Genomic DNA, 18,446 nt, shown 5'->3' with positions numbered 1-18,446 from the left:
AGGTATCTGAAGACCTGTTGAAGATAATAATAAACTCTTTTGCTGCTGAGTATCAGAGAAATCCCAGGGGTTCCTGAATTTGCCACAGGTATGAAAAAAATGATGAGAGTTATGGGAAAAGTTGTGGCAATTGCTTATTTTGATTCTCTTGGTAAAGCATGAATACAAGGGGAACAGGCTTGCTGGCAATGGCACCAGTCTTTGATTGTGGAGCTCTGTATTGTTTTTTCAGCTCAGCAGGAGACTCACAGGTTTACCCAATATCAAAATGAACCTGATTTCCCAAACCTCTCCGTGTATATTGTACATTGTATCCTGTCTCCATCTACAGGATCTATGAAAACAATGAACAAAAAAAGTCACTCTTCTGTGTGGAGAGCGAAATTCTCCAGATAACTTTAAAAGACAAAACAGGAAATGTTATTTTGAAATGTTCTACCCAAAATGAAGTAATGGTTTCTAAAGCCCAAGCACAGCCACATCCTGAGGTTGTATGCCAGCAGAGCAAACGGAGAGCTGGGACCATACTGGCTTCAGGAAGCAGATATCACCTCTCTGTGAATTGCTGTGCTTATTCCAGAGCAAGCCAAGCTTCTCAGGACTGCTGGTTCAAGAACTGGGACTTTGCAGTAACCAGACTTTCAGGTTCCCCATATTACTGGTACATACCAGTTCAGAGGACCCAAAACCAGTTACTAATGAAAATCTTTGCCTATGAAATCTGACCAAAGACTCAGTTCTCATATTTTCCCTATGGGGTTCACAGATCACAAATTTCAAAGCTCTGTCAACGTAAGGAGACACAAGTTTCCTGAGGCTGCTGATCCTGCAGTTAAACCAAAAGCCCCTTTCAGGTAATTTACATGTTTGTTTTGCCTGTGGTGTTGTGAAATCCCTGCAGCCTCCTAGCGAAGTGTATGGGGAAACTTACTTCTGTTGTTGGAAGCTAGTACATTTCCAGGATGCATTTTTGTTTTGGTTTATTGCTTTTTTCCAGTATTTTCCTGGAAAATTTTCAGCGGTTCTAATTCTGCCTTGTGTGGTTAGGTGGCAAACACCTCAGAGCACAGCCTGGCATACTGCGTATGCATATGGTACTGCACTCTGTTTGCAGCTGAATTGTAATGGCTAAAGGCCACCACAAAGCTCCAGATACTCAATGAGCCTTGCATGCTTGGCTAAGGCATGTCTTCCACCATTGTCACATCATTATATCTAGATGAAAGGGCTTTGACACTTTGCTTAGGACTTCACACAACTGCAGAAATAGGATCTAAAGGGGAACTTCTGTACCAGGAGGGTGCTTCACCTCCAAGCAGCTCCTGCATGTCATGCCGTGATGATTTCAGCTGTTCCCTATGAAGCTGTTCTTTGTTTAGATTTGCCTAGTCTTGGATCTGAGGCCCCTGTGCTGGATTCTGTGTAACGCAGGAAAAGGTGGCTCACTAACTGGGTATGAAACAACCAGGACTGTGCAAAGACGAGGATACAGCTTTGCCTGAACAGGATGGGCTTTGGTGCCAAAGCTTTTTCAGTGGGTTTAAGTGTTGCCCAGCTTTTCCAGGCAGTAAAGAAGCACTTTAAGGTGGAAATTGATGGCTGCTCAAACCAATAACTTTGCCTACCTTTCAGGTGAGCTTCTCCCACAGGTGAAGGTGATAATATAGGAGAAGGTATGCTGGTGTTTGCTTATAGGCTACAGCTAAAACTTGGAGGAAGATTAGGGTTGGGATGTTTGTTCTGTTCCTTCTCTTTCCTCAGTTATCTTAGATCAGGGTACAGGTGAATAAACTTAGTACCTCTTTGAGCCATAGAGAATAGCTAAAGACTTAAAGTCTTTAGAAAACTGTGCATCTTGTGGAGAGCGTTTCTATTCCCAGGAGTCTTGATAAGTTTTTGGTTTTGTTGCTGTCTGGTAGTATGTGTTGGACTGATTGTCTAATGATAAAGTGGCCCTGGTTGTTTAATGGCTCTGTGTCTCACAGACTTGAATGGATTTTGTTTGTTTGGGATTTTTTGGTTTGGTTTGTGGTTTTGTCATGTTTATAAGAAGAATTTCATAAATGGGGAGCCCAGTCAAAGAAAAGTGAAGTTCAAGACTGCATGGAGCTGGTAAAGGAGGAGCTCAGCTGTGGTTTCACAAGTTCATCCTTATCAGCAGCTTGGTAGAGATGACTAGAGAATGAATAGCTAGATGGACCATGAGTTAAGAAGGAGAAGAGGGATGCAGAATAACATGTAAAGCTGGTCACTTCAAACTGTGAATGACTTTTGGTTTGAGGAACTCATTCTAATGCTATTTGTGCTCAAGCTGCCCTTGACAAGAACAAAAAACTTCTCTTCCAGGTTGCAATGTAACAATTTTTTGCCTGCCCTAAATTCACTTAATTTTAACTTAATCACTCTGTTTTTTTAATGTTTCTCTGAGACGTACATGTTGCTGGCTCAGCACTAATAGTGAGAAGTTGAAAGAAGTTAATCGTGCTGTGTAGCTCAATGCCTTATGATTTATTATTAAGAATAAAGACAAGCACTCCACTGTTTTATCTCTAATGTGCAGTTAACTTAATTCCTAATCCTCTAAAGAGATGGTGCTCTTCCAAACAGTTTGGTTTCTGCCTTGCTTTCAAGTTGCACACAGAACTTAAAAGCTGAAAAGCTTGGTGCTGAGAAAATGTAAATAAATGTGGAAGTCAGTCTTCATTAGCTTCTTCTAAACATACAGGGAGAGAAGTTTTCTTTTTACTGGAGTGCCTAGTTGAAATTAATGCTTAGCAGGCTGCTTTCCTGTTCCTCTTGTGCATGTAATGGCCACTGACTGATGGCGCAGTGCAAACAAATACCCGCGGACTCAATGTTGGCTTAGTTCTCTGCTTTAAATGTTGGCGAGTGCCTAAAATACCTGTTCCTCCAGGGCTGCAGTTCTTTTCTTAGTCTGGCTGCCACCTCCTCTCCATTTTCAGAGTTCTTCACTAGGTTTGAGTAGTCACTGAGGGCATGTGGGATGTGGTACAAGTTAGTAAGCTCCTGCAAGCAGTCTTTACGATGATGGTTTTCTTACTTTTCAGTGTATAATTCTCTGAAGATACAGTGCAGTGTCTTTAGCAAATAGTTTAATAAGCTTCCTCTGTGGAATTTTGCCATTACTGTGTTTTTACTTGTGGAAAAACACGCACTTTCATCCCTGTTCACTGTCTCTCTTGTGATACAAGCTCCCAAACTGCCAATGCAACATCTGTTCTCAGGTGAAGGTTTCAAACTGCACATAGTCCTCTAAATCTCAGAATTTAGAAGGTTTAGAATACAGTTTTCATTGCCCCTTTCACTTGGGTATGTTTAATTTTAGCCTCTCTCAATCTTCCGTTTCCCTAGTACCCATCACATTCACCTTACTCCACTCAGCTAATGGGATTAACAACACACTTAGTGAATTTATTGTATAGTATTGATTTGGTCATACCAATCTTTCCCTCTTAACTGTAATCTCGTATTTTCTGTGGCCTCAAACCAGCCTTACTAAATGCCCCTCCTGCTTTTTGACTTCATATAAAATCACAACAGTGATGAAAAGCCCTGAAGCTGATCATGCTCTGTGCCCACAGTGCCTTTGCTGACTTCAGAAGCACTGAAGTCTGAGGGAAAGGTGTTGGATAATGCTCCCACATCTCTTAACAGCTTCTTGATGCTATATAAATGACTTCCCAAAATCCGAGGCTTGTGTTTCTGCACGTGGTTAGTCACTTGGGTGCTTAGCTTGGTACCTTTTGGGGAGGTTAAATACCTCAAATATTTGCTTGCCTGTGCTTACTCTTCAATTTCAAACTTCTGGCAAGAGCTCTACATCCAGATTCCCTGGTGACCTGTGGAAATCTCTGCCTAAGTGCCTGAAGCATATAAATCTTAAGCTTTCTTAGAGTCAAGAAGCATTTGCAATGCAGCAGAGTCAGATTCACTGAAATTAGCAGCTGCTTTCCACAAATTGTGGCAAAATAGTGTTGGTCCTCTCTGTAAAGAAAGTCTTTTAACAGTCTGATGTGCAAGTTCACGTATACATGGACTCTGCAGTTTTAAGCTTCATGTGTATCTTTATTTTGCTTCCTGGAAAAGCACATTCAGTATGTGGACTGCATTCTATAAAAGCCAGAAATTATGCCCTGGGCTGGACAGTGACTTTCACAGCTTCTCCTCAAGTGAGCTGAGGCTTCCTCCTACCTCACCTGCCTTTGCTTCAATTTGTGTGGCTGTGAACATGGGTGAGGCTCCATCCATCCTGCTCCAGCAGAAGCCTTGTGCACTGTGGAGGGGAGAGGGTGTCCAAAGCGGATCCTTTGCAAAGAGGGATTTATTCTTGGGATCCTGGCAATTCTCCCATCTTCTCCAAAACAGTACTGCAATAATGACTTATTTTGGCACAGGGGAAATGGGAAACAAAATGCTCTGCCTGCCCCTTTTTGCTGTTGAGTCAGCAGTTTGGAAATAGGGCTTGCCCTAACTCAAACTGCCTGTACAGTCCAGAGCAGATGCTACTCTGTGCACACACACAGAGTACAGCCTCGGGTGCAGGCAGATTCATTTTCTGTCTCGCTCTGTAGTTGTCTCAGAGTTTTAAAGAACATTTTCATTATACCATGGCAGCTGTAAGACACTTCCGCTGTTTGACAGCTCTATGCCAGCTCACTACTCTCATCACACAGATGAGGTTCTCTTTCATGTTCAATATCAACATTTCACTTTGCTGAGGTACAGAGCTGTAGGGTAAGTAAGGAGAGGACAGCCGCAGAAAGTAACAGGATGTAAACATGAGGGGGGTGTGGATGCTGTCACAGGGATACCAAAAGAAGATGTGATTGTGAGGGGACTTTTTGGTGCTGTTTGGCATTACATTGACTTAAATTTTAGTTCATTCCTTAAATAAAATACTCCTGAGGCTAAAACCGCAACTCAGGACATGAAGTATCTTGTGGTGTTTTGTTGTCTTTTGCTTGTGCTGGTGGGGAGTCATGGCCTCCAAATCTCTCTGAAGACTCTGTCTGTGGGGTCTGTGCTTTCCCTGTTCAGCGCCTGGCCAGTGTCCTACCTCCTGTAGGAGAAGAAATGGAAGCTACATAATCTCTATGGAGACAGTTGTGCATTGGACATTTTAATCCCAGTGTTCTAAAGTCTATTATTCACTAGACAGAGAAGTCTCTGATAAATGGCATTGCTTTGTAGTGAATAGCTTTGTCCTGAAAAACTGAGAGATCAATTAGGTTTTGCTTCTCACAGTAGCTTCTCTAGAATTTCAGTCATGCTTGGCAAGTACCTAAGGGGCATGGACATCCTCTGGTATCATTTAGCACTGGCCATGACAGTTGAGTATTCCTTCATCTTGGAGCAGCAGAAAAGCAGAGGTTTTTGCAGTGTTGAATCATGGGATTGGTGTCAAGAGCCACATTATGATAAAAATGGGGAAGTTTATATAAATGGAAATGTTTAGTTGTACAAAACTAACAGCTAGCATATGGCTAGTACCAACTAGGTAAACAGGAGTACATCATGGTTTGGGTACAGAGCTGTTGACTTCTTGAAGGTATGCAGCAATATAATCAGCTACAGGAACATAACCAATTCCTGAGGGCCCAGTCCTGCAGTGCACTCTGCAAATGGACTTTATTGAGTTGCAGTGATGCTAATTATGGACAATGGTGCCACTCGGTGCAGGGTGAGGTTAAAACTCCTGAGTGCAACATATGTTAGAGCATTAACATTTTCATAGTGTCAGAAGGCCATCTGAACACCTTATTTATGGTTTTATCTTCACACAAGACTTGAAATGCACCTTCCTGCAAACAGGCAGCTGATGAAATGTCTGAACCCAAACTGCAGTGGGAAGAACAATTGAAATGTGTCTGGTGGACCTATTAAGTTGATCATGTTGTGATCTGGCGCAAGTGCTCCTGTTGCGAAGTTACATGTTAGTCTTTTAATATGACCTGAGAAGGAGTTTCCAGGAGTTTCTGGTCTTCAAAAGCCATGAAGCCAGTTGAATACTGGAAGTGGTGGCACACTGTGCTCTTGCTAGAAGTGATTCTATTAATAAAAAGTAGTATGTTCTTACATATTTAAATATTAATAGCCAAATTTCTGAATGTGAGAGAGGATTCTGAGCCATCATGTTGTTTTTTCCTGGCAGTGTTTGCACACTGACAGTTTAGAAGAACAGCAAGTATCTTCAACCATTTATTTAGAAATAAAATTGGCTATAGACTGAGTAATGCTGCTGAGAATTGGGATCCAGTTATGAGGCGTAGCAAAAGAGACTGACAAGAACAATTTACTGAATGGGATCTTGGAGGGAAGATGTGGTGCTGCAGTGATAACTTGTACCATACAATACAATTTTCATCCTAAGATGCTTCCTCTGGAGGTGAGATACATGTTTTAGTAAAATATATGACTTTATTTCATCATGTTTTGGGTGGAAAGTAGGTAAAGTTTGACGTTTCTATATTAAGAGTGAGTTGAAGTCATTTAAACTGCATCCCATGCGTCAAATTCTCTTCTCCATGCTGTAGGCACAGTACTTGTCCAAGGCTCTCATATAAATTCCTGCTGAAGTATAATACTATAATTACTATCTATTTTTAAATAGGTAAAAATGACCTATCAATACATAATAAACAGAAATAAAGAAATATTTTATTCATGTTTTCTGAAAGCTTCAATTATTTCTATTTGGATATCAGTTAGAGTTTGCTTTTAAACAGAATTCGGAGTAGTAGTGCTCAATTCACTGACTCTAAATTAGATGGCAGTATGTTTCACTTATAAATTGGGTGCGATTACTTACAATCAGTTTAAATCAATAAGTTTGTGATGGATTTTTACCCTGTGCTGTGGTTTCTCAGTAATAAATCCCATGTTTAGTCCAGAAGGCATTGCTGCTTTTGGCAGCTTTCCATGCAATTCAGTAATGAGTATTGGATAGGCACAGTTTCAGCAAATCAGCATTTAAGGGGGGGAAAAAGTCCCTGTAGAAGATAAGTGCATTAAAAAAAATCAATTTAACTCAACTAGTCCCAATTCAAATTGGTAGAATACTCAGCTTTGAGAATCTTGGATCTGTTCCTTGTAGCAGAACTTGCACATATCATAGAATCATAGAATAGTTAGGGTTGGAAAGGACCTTAAGATCATCAAGTTCCAACCCCCCTGCATGGGCAGGGACACCTCACACTAAACCATATCACCCAAGGCTTCATCCAGCCTGGCCTCATAATTTAAAGGCAGGGAACCAGAGTGTGGTTTGTAGCTCAAAGAGTTGGAAGCTTTGTTACAGCATCCATGGAGGATAGGTGCAGATTATTATCGTCATGTTTGATTGAACTGAGTCGCAAGCTGGCTTGACTTGTTCGTGAGGTTATATCACCCATCTGCAAAACCACTGTCTGAACCACAGAAGCGAATGGACGAGAGGAGTTGCTGCTCTGGAGAAATTGCGTAGTGGTGACAGTGCATAAGAAAAGCTATCCAAAGATATCCTACCTGAAAAGCTGTGTGGATTTGGGTTTTAACACAGGAGTTGGGAGGGAGCCCCAAGAGACGGTGGCACCAAGCACGGCTGTCAGTTGTCTTGAAGTCTGGTGTGCTGGTAAGATGGGAAGGAAAGTTGTGTCTGAGATCCTTGAAGATGAAGGAAAATGTAGGCTCTAGGGATGATGGAGCACAGTGAAAGCCAGCCTGGCTATGGCTCAGCACTGCTGTAAGTGGCAGCCTTCAGCCCCACTTACTGCTGAAAGTACTGGCAGAAAATCTGTTGGTCTAAAGCATCTACTCTGCTTGATCACATGGTTCTGGCTATAGTAATTAATTGAACCAGAATGGAGAAATCAATTTTCATCTTCCTAAATGGAAAGCACCTTCTAGGCCAGGAAACTGTTACCCATCTCTCATGCGAGCTCTGTTCTCCAACTCATTGATGTTACTGTGTGAGTATACATATGCTCAGGCTTTCTCCCATTTCATGCTTGAGCTCCTGGTTATAAAAGGCACACACTAGCACAGCGTTGGTTCCCAAGACTGAGCAGACTTCACAAAGGAATTCTTAGAACAAAAAAAGCATGGAAATGAATTAGTGAAATGCTGAGCTTCAAAGACAGCCAAAAAAGTCAGGGCGTGCCAAGTGTTGCAAGGTCTGGCAGTGAGGAGGGAGCAGGGTAGTGAAGGAGCTATAGGAAGAGAGCACTACAGTGTAAAACAAGCATTTGTTGTGCAAGCATGGTGGGTTAGGGATGACTTGCATGGAACCACTGAACTTTCATGCAAGCACCAGGGTTAAAGATACGTACTGTCACTTGCTGGATCCTCTGTACAAATTGGTCTGTACAACTTGGGTTGTTTAGGAAGCAGGTGGCGATTATGTTGTTCCTGCAGCCAGAAGGGTGGTGAAGGAACATTTAACAGTCCTTTTGTTTTTAAAGGATCTACTGATCTGCTGGATGTCTTGGCAAGAATAGCGGCTCTTTGTGGCTATTTCTTTTCAGCAGAATGAAGTGTGCTGGGCTGGGTGTTCTGGTCCTTCATCATCTGCTTTCCCTGCAATGGTGCAGAGCTCCTCAGTGTTTACTAATGGACTAACCTGTGATCCCCATGGGTGTGCTGTGTGTGTGCTTGCTGGGCTTGTCCCCAGCCCTGTCTGCTGCTGCTTTGTCAGAAATACAGCATGAGTTGTGAACTTGAAGGATTGTTTTCTATCTGGGCTACTTGAGCGCTCTAATTTGTCAAGTGTTTGCCGCTGGATTGTGGCTTTGCCTCAAGGGTGACGCTGAAAGAACTATTTGAGGGTGTGCACACAAGTGTATGATTTTATGCTGTTAATCTATTTGATTTAGAAGATCATAGATCACAGAATGGTTTGGGTTGGAAGGGACCTTCAGGATTGTCTAGTTCTTGCCTCCCCCAAGCATGGCCAGGCTGTTTCCATCCAGTGGTGTGTCTGACTTGCAGCATACGTGTCAGATTCAGTCACTTCCACTCAAATGGAAACTAGTTTTGGGAAATACTTGCCTGTGAGCACATCTGAAAGTATAATTATAGCACATAGGGAGACCTTGTGCTAGAACTGAACCATTGCTGATAGGCAATGAAAAATGACTGTCCTTTGAAGACTGTGCCCATCCTGTTCTCTTTGTCATGGTATCTGTTTTAAGATCAGTTTGTGGTATTGGCAGTAGTTGGCATTTCTCATCCTTGGAGCCTTTCAAGTCTTATCCCTTCAGTGCAATAACTACTTGGACTTTTTGACCTGTGCTTTAAGCTACTCTTGAGGTGTTCCAAGGAGGTAGTTTAGGCAAGAAATATGTTCATTACAGTCACTGATGCTCCATTTTTCTCTGCATATGGATACTGTAGTAATTGCACAAGAGCAAGAGCTACAGATAAGGTGCCCTGTGATCTTAAATGAAGCTTTTGGTGTCTGAAGTACACAAGGCTGTTGCATTGGTGCTTAGGGGTTTGCAGTTACCTTCAGCATGTTTACCACATCCAAAGTAGGGCGGATGAATAGTTGTCACAAGAAGCCATTTTCATCTGACATACAGCCATGTACCTGCTCTGCTTTTGTCTGTTGCTCAAGACCATTTGTCAGTTCATCACAGTTCAACTCTTGCCTTGCTTTAAGCATATATTCATGTGATCCAATGCCTGTGAAAAGTTTTGCATAACACTTGGCAAAGTCCCTGCCTGTAGCCACCTCCACTGCTGCTGGAGGCTCTGGCTGAGCAGTCCTGCTGTCCTCAGGAGGAAAGGGTGCTACAGGCAGCGGCTCAATCGTCAGAGGTAATAAGGCTGCAAAGAGGCTTTTTCTCTTTTTTGGGGGGTGGGGGGTAGGAATGATATTCCAAGCAATTGCATTCCACTCAGGAATGGGTCCTGGTGGTGCAGGATGCTCTGACCAGTGGAGTGTGGGTCTCCTCTACCATCTTCCACTGCAGACTGGTGTGGAAACAGTATAAATGGTGCACTGTTAAGCACTTGGGTCAGACCTGGTCCTTTGCACTGTAAGGCTGTCTGAACAGACTGTTTTCCTACAGCCCTTGCATGTGGCTTGAAACCTGAGTCTTGTACAGGTATAGGTACACTTGACCATCTTGAGATTTGCTGTTTGGAGATCTGGTTTCTCTGTGCCTTTTAGAGTAGTGGTTCTTTTCATGCAGCCATCAGTATGCTGCTGTGTCACCTCCCAAATGCTTTTCATCTTTTCAGCTGTGCCTGCTACTTCAGCCTTGCCAAATACCTTAGATCTTTGCCACTGTTCCAGGTGATCCGTATCCCTATGGATGATTTTGCATTTCAATGTTGTAAAATTTCAAAGGGGACTTCAACTTCCTTTAGCCTTACCTTCTGCTCACGACTCATCTCTGGAAGGATACCAACTGAAGCAGAGTGAACCCTGGCAGGTAATAAGGCTGCAATCAGAGAAGGCAAAAAAAATGTTCTCTCCAAAATCTCTTCAGTTGTTCTCCTTTCTCTGAGGAAAAATGTGTAAATTGGCAGTTGCTGAATCTGAGCCCTAGATTTTACTCCCTCTAGCCTCCCTGGGAGAATGGGAGTGATGGGCCAAGCTCCTGTTTGCTCCCTGCCTTGCTGAAAGAGTGGCATGTGTGGCTGTGTGACACAGGCCTGGGAATCCACCCATACCCGACGTGTCTGCTCATCTGACACATGGTGTTCTTGTAATGAAGTTTGTGCCAAGGTAAACTGCCTGAAGAAGGGAAGTGGAGCAAAAGGGAGTTGGAGCAATTGCTCCACTTGATCTTGGCAGGTCTCTACTCACTGCTTTCCTTTTTTGTGCTTTATAAGGGCATGTAGTAATAGGACAAGGGGGTTGGTTTTAAACTGACAGAAGAGAAACTGAGACTAGATAATAGGAAGAAGCTCTTCCCTGTCAGGGTGCTGAGGTGCTGGCACAGGTTGCCCAGAGGAGCTGTGGCTGCCCCATCCCTGGCAGTGCTCAAGGCCAGGTTGGACGGGGCTTGGAGCAACCTGCTCTAGTGGAAGGTGTGCCTGTTCCAGGGAGTTGGAACTGGCACTTTAAGGTCCCTTCCAACTCAAATCATTCTATGATACAAAGAATGGACAGGGCAAGTGAGAGAGATAGGGGGCCACTCCACTCATAAATTAAATTCTCATACAGTTTGGAACACAGGCAATTGCAGCTCTATGCATTTAGTGCCAAGCTACTGAAGATTCAGAGAATCAGTAGCAAGTGCATTTGGATTTCCCCCTCTGCAGTCCTGAACTTTTCCTTCTTTCTCAGGAGGACACAGAAGTAGCATCTGCTGAAAATACTTGCTTATGAGCAGGCAATAGCTAAAGAAAGCAAGTCTCTTTTTTTGACTCTATTTTCTTTCTTTTCTCTAACTTTCTCTATGTAGCGTTGTGTGAGACTGTTCTCTGTGGAGAGCTTGTGGTTTTTTTGGCAAGAGAAGATTTGACAAATGTGCAGTCCTCTTAAACAAAACAACTGGGTTTAGAAACAGCAATCTTTTGATCCACAGAAGGACAGATTCCACCCACCCTCTGCCCATTGCATTCTTGGGTTAAATTGCAAGTCTTGTGGAAGTATTGGAGACTTGGCTTTGATCAGTCCATTTTAATTGAAAAAAATAAGAAAGAATAAAAGGATGACAATGAAGTTCCTGTGCATTTTACCCCCTTCCACCTTTCCTTTGACCCACTGGTGATGGTACTGTATTTCAGTTCTTAGTAAGGATCTGGCCAGTGACTTACCTTGTGTTGAATGCAGAAGCTTTAGTCAGCTTAGGTGGGAGTTTGTGGCTTGTCTGTGAGGTAAAGTTGCTTTTCACAGTGGCAGTGTACGCAAATAAAGCATTGGGGTGTTTTTGCCACTGCTATTATACTTCACATTTAGCATCTTACATCCTCTCTCTACCCTCTGACTTACAAAATGGGTTGTCTGCGTGGTTTCTGCTGCAGTGAATCTTCATTTCAATTGCAAACTGTGGCTATTAGTATTCCATAAATAACCATTTAGGCACTTGGGTTTCTCAGTAAAAGGAGAACTTAAAATGGGGCTGGACGTGATGCTCAGGATGGATGTCTCGGGAGAGCCTGTGATTTTACCCAGAGGCTGTCAAATACTGTCAGTGACCTGAGCTTATTTTATAATTGCCCCCAATATTCTTCACACACTTTTTTTCTCTTTGTAACAAAGGCAGCCTTTGAACTTGCATTTTATTCTATACTTTTGTTTTTTCCTTTTTGGGCACAGGGAGGATTCCTCTTGCTTAGGACCTAAAAAGCAATACACAATAGAGTTGTTTCTCTTCAAGGAGTTATGGTGGCTTGTACCATGGGGACTTTTGGACCCTGCAGGTTGGGCTGAAGGCTGGGTGCTGGGAGGGACCTCACTGCTCCACTTGGCCTGTATTCTTGGGGACCATCCTCTGACTCTGTCTTGTTTTCCCTCCAGCCATCCTGTCTTCTTGGTTCCAGTTCATCCATGTCAAACAAGCGTGGATAAAACTGGACTGCAGCAGGGTCACTGTAGAGCAGCTCACTCTGCTGAGGAGAGGAGCACTTGGTACTCACTATGGCTGAAGAACATGAAGGAATTTGGGACGCACACACATGGCCAATACATCTTGCTAGGATCTTTTCTGGGTGTTTTGAGAATTCTCAGGATTAAATGGAGCTTTCCAGTTGCCCTCCCTGTGAAGGAGGGTGGCCTCGCTCTTGACATGACTGTGGTTTTCATGCAGAGAAGTTGTTTTGGTTTTCCTCTTTTCCATTTTTTTCCTGATAGGTGAATGGGGCTGGTTCTAACCTAACTTTATAACAAAGCCCTTCTGTCTGTTGTGAAGGGCTGAAGGCATAATCACCACTTTCTCATTTAAATTCTGAAATTGCCTTTCAGATCTTACCTTTTCATTTCTTTTGTGAAAGTCTTCTGTGGCCTTTTGAGGGATGAGCAAACAGGGTTTCAGTAGCACAGTTTCAGTAAAAGGCTATAAATTGTTCCCTGTGAATTTACAGAATTTACATAATCCAAAATCGTGGCATGGAAAGAGTAACTACATAACTACGCTTAACTTCTGTCAAGGTGGAGCTGTATCATAGAATCACAGACTGGTATGGATTGGAAGAGACATTAAAGCTCATCCAGTTCCGCCCCCTAGCCATGGGCAGGGACACCTTCCACTAGAGCAGCTTGCTCCAAGCCCCTGTGTCCAACCTGGCCTTGAACACTGCCAGGGATGGGGCAGCCACAGCTTCTCTGGGCACCCTGTGCCAGCGCCTCAGCACCCTCACAGGGAAGAACTTCTGCCTAAGATCTCATCTCTGTCTCCCCTCAGACAGCTTGTTGAGGAAGTGGTGGTGGTTCTGGCTGGGGGATGTGGTTTACTTGTTCTCTCTTAATGGTTTCCTTTAGTTCTAAAAGCTGTGCTTAGGTGAAAGAAAGCAAGGCACCCCTCTGCTCTGTTCAACCTGGATTGTTCCTGTACCTGGGGGGCTGTTTCCTCCATGGAGAGCCACCAAGCTCAGCTGGGACAGATTGAGGTTCATGGCAGAACCCCATGAGTAGCACCAGGGGACAGCAAGAGGAATGGGGAGCAGACCTGCAGCCCAGCCTTGGAGTAGGGAGCACTGACTGTTGGAGAGGCTGAGAAGGTGATAAAGAGAGAGGACCCCCTTTATTTATCGCTACTTCCCTCTTCCCATGTTCACCCAGGAATGGCAGTACTTGTTTTCTGACCCTTCTATTTGCATCTTTCACACTCGGTGTGTTGAAGTTTCTGCTGTTGCAGAACTGAACCTGCTTTGTTGTTATATTTTTCCTCTCCGCAGCTAGCTCTGGAGACTCAGTGCTCTTCTGATATTTTTACTGTGCTCACTTTAAAGGAGAGGTGTAGGCAGATCCATCTCCCAGCTCTAGTTGATGCAGGATACTGTCACGTAAATCAGAGCATCAAAGTGTGTTTGCTATGGAGGAAGGTTTGCTTTTTGATTATACTACCTTATTACCAGATACATTGCTCTCAGGCAAGTGTGGGGAACCTTTTCCTTGCTAAGGGCTGTATAGACCTTTCAAATAACTTTGACAAGCTATACATTAAATCACACAGTTGTGGGTTTTACCCCTTCTGTTGCTATTGACTAATTTTGCTGTGGGCTTTATGAAATAAGGAGCTAGCAGTAGTCAGCCGTAGGGTTCCAGATGCACCACATCAGCTTCACAAACTAATAAGCTTTCTCTTAATAGTGTCTATAAAGCTGATGCTGCTGGAGCTGTAATGTCATTTCTCAACTTGAAGTCAGATGCTGCCACAAACGCTTGCCATGCTTTCCAGCTGTGTCAGCCACTGCAAAGCATCTCTGGGTGGAGGGAGTGTTGGTAACTGAGGCTGTCTTTTGTCAGAGGATGGCCAGAAAATGCCACTGAGCAGTAGCCCAACCAGGTCCCGGTTGCATGCATGCAGCAGGATTTGGAAACTGGGAAAAACAGATTTCCTTGTGAATAGAAACTAAAATTTGGCAGATGTCTAATGGGAATTCTTTAGGAGAGTCTTGAGTGATGAAATCAAAGGACTCTGACTATGGTAAAGCTTTGCTATTAATGGCCAAGTTAGAGGCACTGAAATGATTCATCTTTTGAGGTAGTAGTGTCTTCATCTCTGATAGCTCATCATCAAAATGCCTTTTGGGAATGGGGTACTGAGGCAGTTGACCCTGTCCAAGGCCAGGGAACAGATGAGTCAAACTTACTCCCTTCCTGTCCCCTTGCCTGGTGTTCCAGGAGCTGCAACCTTGAAAAGTAACAGTGGTCTAATGCATCCTCTCATGGTGCATACTGCCTCTGACCCTCAGCTTTTTTCCCTTTGACAAAGAGGATTTTGAGGACTGGCAGTGTAGTGGTTGCACTGATGAGAACTACAGCAGTGAAGGCATCCTAGGCCATGGGAAGGTCAGCAGTGCTGTTTGTTTTTATGGAGCAGTGCTTCAGGATCTAAGACTCTGAAGGGACTTGTTTTGGTGAAGGCATTTCTCCTGATACCAAATCTAAATGTCCCCTGGCACAACTTGAGGCCATTTCCTCTTGTCCTATCACTTGTTACTTGGGAGAAGAGACTGACTGCCACCTCGCTCCCCTTCTTTCAGGTATTGTAGAGAGCTGTAAGATCATTCTTCTTTAAGGTTTTGAGAGTTTCCAGCTTATTAGAAATGTGGTTCTGAGTGAGGTCTGTAAGTGTTATGTTACAGCTTATCTCCATCAAACTTTGAGGGAGATATCTCCCGCATGTCACTGGCACTTTATATGAGGGAGGGAGTGAGTAGGAAAACTGCTACTGACAGCATATAACAGTTTTTGCAAGCAGTTAAGGAGGAGATAGCTTTTGGTTCTGGAGAGAGTAAATGATTAGAAAATTATGGTCATTTGACAACAGAAAATCTATTTTTTGTCGTTACTGTATATTGGAGAGATCAGTAAATGAGACTATTTAAACCTTGATCAGTCACCAGCCCACACAGGCTTGCTTTCTTTCCTCTTTCTCTTCATTTAATTTCACTGCCGAGATTGACAGCTCCAAGTATGAAAGGCTTTAAATAGGTGATCATTCCCATCTCAAGGATTTGCCTGGCTTTTTAGTTTTCAAATCTCATTTCAGAGCACATTGCATTAAAAGACATGAAATTACCAAGCACTTTAATTACTTTTTTATATACAACCCATTCTTACCCCTTGCTGTTGCTTACAGACTCTGAGACACAGGGAAGTGCAGTAGTTTACTGGTGCAGTTCCACATTCCCTAATGGCATTATGCTTCAGAACATGAAGAGAAGTTACCCAGCTACAGCCGTGTGAACTCTGGGAAGCACAATGCAGCTTCTGGTGCCAGATTACAGCTCATTGTAGGACCCTTCCTTTGAAAGTATCTCCACATCTGAAGAGCACTGAAGGGCCAGCTGGAGCTTGAGCTTCTTTTGTGGAAGAGAAGAAACCCATCATTGATTTGAGATGAAGATGAATGGGTTGCATTATACTTTTAGGTGTTGCTCTTAATACTGTCAATGTTGACTTGCTGCTGATGTAAAGTGTTGTTACTGGGCAGAGCAAAACAGAGAGAGGGATAAATGCACAAAGTTTCTAATAGGAAAGGTTGTTGATAAGGAAAGAATTGTTGTTTCTAATTGGAACGGATGGTGAGATCTTCCCATGGAAATTACCATTTCTAATTGACTGTAGGAGAGTGCTGGCTGTGGCTTTCCTGCACTGGGGTTGCTAGGGAATGTTGCTAGGCAACTACTCAGTGACGGAACCGACCTTTAAGATAAATATATGTATTTTTTTTCCCCATTTTGATGCTGGAGAGCAAACCTCTATTTTGTCTTTTGTGCCGGCCTTTCTCTGAGCACTAGGAGCTGTTTGGGCATGGACAGTGCTAAATAATAGTCTCCTTAAGATTTGGCAAAGCTGTTTTGTAGGCACAACCTTTTTGTGTGTTCTTAGGAGCTCAATTTCTCTCTTGCAATGTGAGCAGCAAAAGTTGACAAATAATGGCTTGAATGATGTAGCTGATGAATTTTGTGATCTTTATTCAATGAATCATTGAAGAAACATTCTTCACTGTTCATACAGCTACCAAGGGGCAGGCAGGGCAGAAGGAGAGCAGGAAAGGACTGTTGATGCAGTATGACAAACAGGATTTTAAAGGGCTCATGTTGATCAGGCCTTCTCATAAGAAGCCTGGTGGCACAGCCCAGAGCAGCCGCTGTTTCCTTTGGGTGTGTCTTCCTTTTACCAGCTGTCTTTGAAGCAAATCCCTTTGTTTATTGTCATGTTCAAATGAATCATGCTCATAATTTTTGGAATGCTTTTGCTTGTCCAAAATGAATTATCACGTTGTGGTTTTTTCCAGGAGAGCAGTTTGAATACTCTGGAAGGCTCATAATTTAAAAGTTCCTGTAGTTAAAGACAACTTGCAGAAAGCTATAGAGAGAGTCTAGTTTTAAACTCAGCTTGAAGGCTGAAGCCTCAAAATGCAGAGCCTTGCTGAGAGAGCACAGTGCAGCTGTATGGGAGCCCTGTGTTTTGTCTACAGCCCTATCAGGGAGCTGGTGAGGAAGGACAGCTTCTGCTCCATGGAAGTGCACAGGCAGAGGTTTGCATCCCTCAGTGATGGGCTGTGTGGCCTGTCTAGAGCACAAAGCAGTGGGAAGGAGGAGGAGGATGCTGAAAACTGAGGCAGAGCAAGTTGTTTTGTTGCTAGGAGCTGGATGGTGCTGTTCCCATGGCCAGCTCACAGGAGAGTGGAGAAGTAAAGGCACAGGAAAGTGTGAACCACCTGTGAGCACCTCAGAAGAGGGAGAACAGGCTGCAGAGGAGGAAGAGGCAGGTTTTGCCTGACTGTGAATAAGAATACTCACTGCCCATCTCTAAACTTCTCAGTAACTTCTCAGGTGTCCCTGGACTCTTGTGTAACCAGGCTTGGAAGATGCTGTGCTTGCTTTCAAAGCTGTTTTTGACATTCTGCTTCAGCCCTGCTGAACTTTAGAGCTCTTCTTTCCCCAAACATTGCCCCCCTCTCGCATATCCACTCTGTGCAGTGAACAGACTTGAGTTCTCACAGTGTGTTGCAGACACCCAGCTGAGGCAATGCTTGTTTTGAAATAAACCCAGATATCTACCACTGTTCTAATTGAAATAACCTGTTTGTTCCAAGCTTTAAGTTAGCTGATAGGGATTTCCCAGTGCCTGCCTCTGCTGTGCTTGTTGCCAAGGAGGGTGTCCCTGGATTCTGCATTTCCAGAGTTCAGTCATTCAACAAACTGTGCATGAAAGAAAGATGGGCTCTTCCTGAGGTGATTTAGCCATCCTTTGTAAAGCATCTGTTATAGTGTGGGGATTTACTTTCTCCTCTGGCTGTAGGTAGGTACCTGTGTCTGAGCACAGCACAGAGGTGAGAATGAGACTTGGGGCACAGTAGGACCTGTTCCTGCTATGTACAGCAAGGACTGGGAATGATTAGCATGAAACTGGATTTTGTGTTACTCTAAGGCAGTAATGCAGCACAGAATTGACTAGCACATAATTTCATTCTTTCCCATCCCTTAAATAATAAGAGAGCTTCAATCCAGACTTGAAGGAGGCAACTGCTCCGGTGTGGTCATAGGAAAATGTCAGTGCTATGATTGGCCTTTGTAAGGGAGCAGAATTCAGATTCAGTGAAGCAACCCAGGTCTTTACTGCTGCTGAGGTGGGAGATGGCTTACTAGCATTTGTTTTTGTCCTTGCTTTTAGCTCTAGGAACAGCAGTTGTTTTAAATTGGGCCATAATGGAAGTATTAGAGGACTGTGACAGGGTATTGTGTGGATATTCTATTGCTAGATTTGAAAATCTAATCAGGTTTAGTAACCTTCTGATTACAACAACAAAAAAATAATT

The 18,446-nt window shown here is 43.4% G+C and overlaps 1 long non-coding RNA gene across 1 annotated transcript; it reads left to right on the top strand.

Annotated features, from left to right (window-relative positions):
- LOC133277751 (uncharacterized) lies at positions 1-18,202 on the top strand. Its single transcript, XR_009746319.1, has 3 exons — positions 1-88; positions 6,173-6,406; positions 16,920-18,202. It is a non-coding gene; the product is annotated as an uncharacterized LOC133277751 (long non-coding RNA).
- The last annotated feature ends 244 nt before the right edge of the window (positions 18,203-18,446 follow it).

This window comes from Pezoporus flaviventris, unplaced genomic scaffold (genome assembly GCF_033815535.1).
Source record: "Pezoporus flaviventris isolate CSIRO_AGI_PZ_B2104156 unplaced genomic scaffold, CSIRO_AGI_Pfla_v1 ptg000063l, whole genome shotgun sequence".
NCBI lineage: Eukaryota > Metazoa > Chordata > Aves > Psittaciformes > Psittacidae > Pezoporus > Pezoporus flaviventris.
Note: the sequence above shows the minus strand (reverse complement) of the source record. Positions and strands in the feature narration are given on the sequence as shown.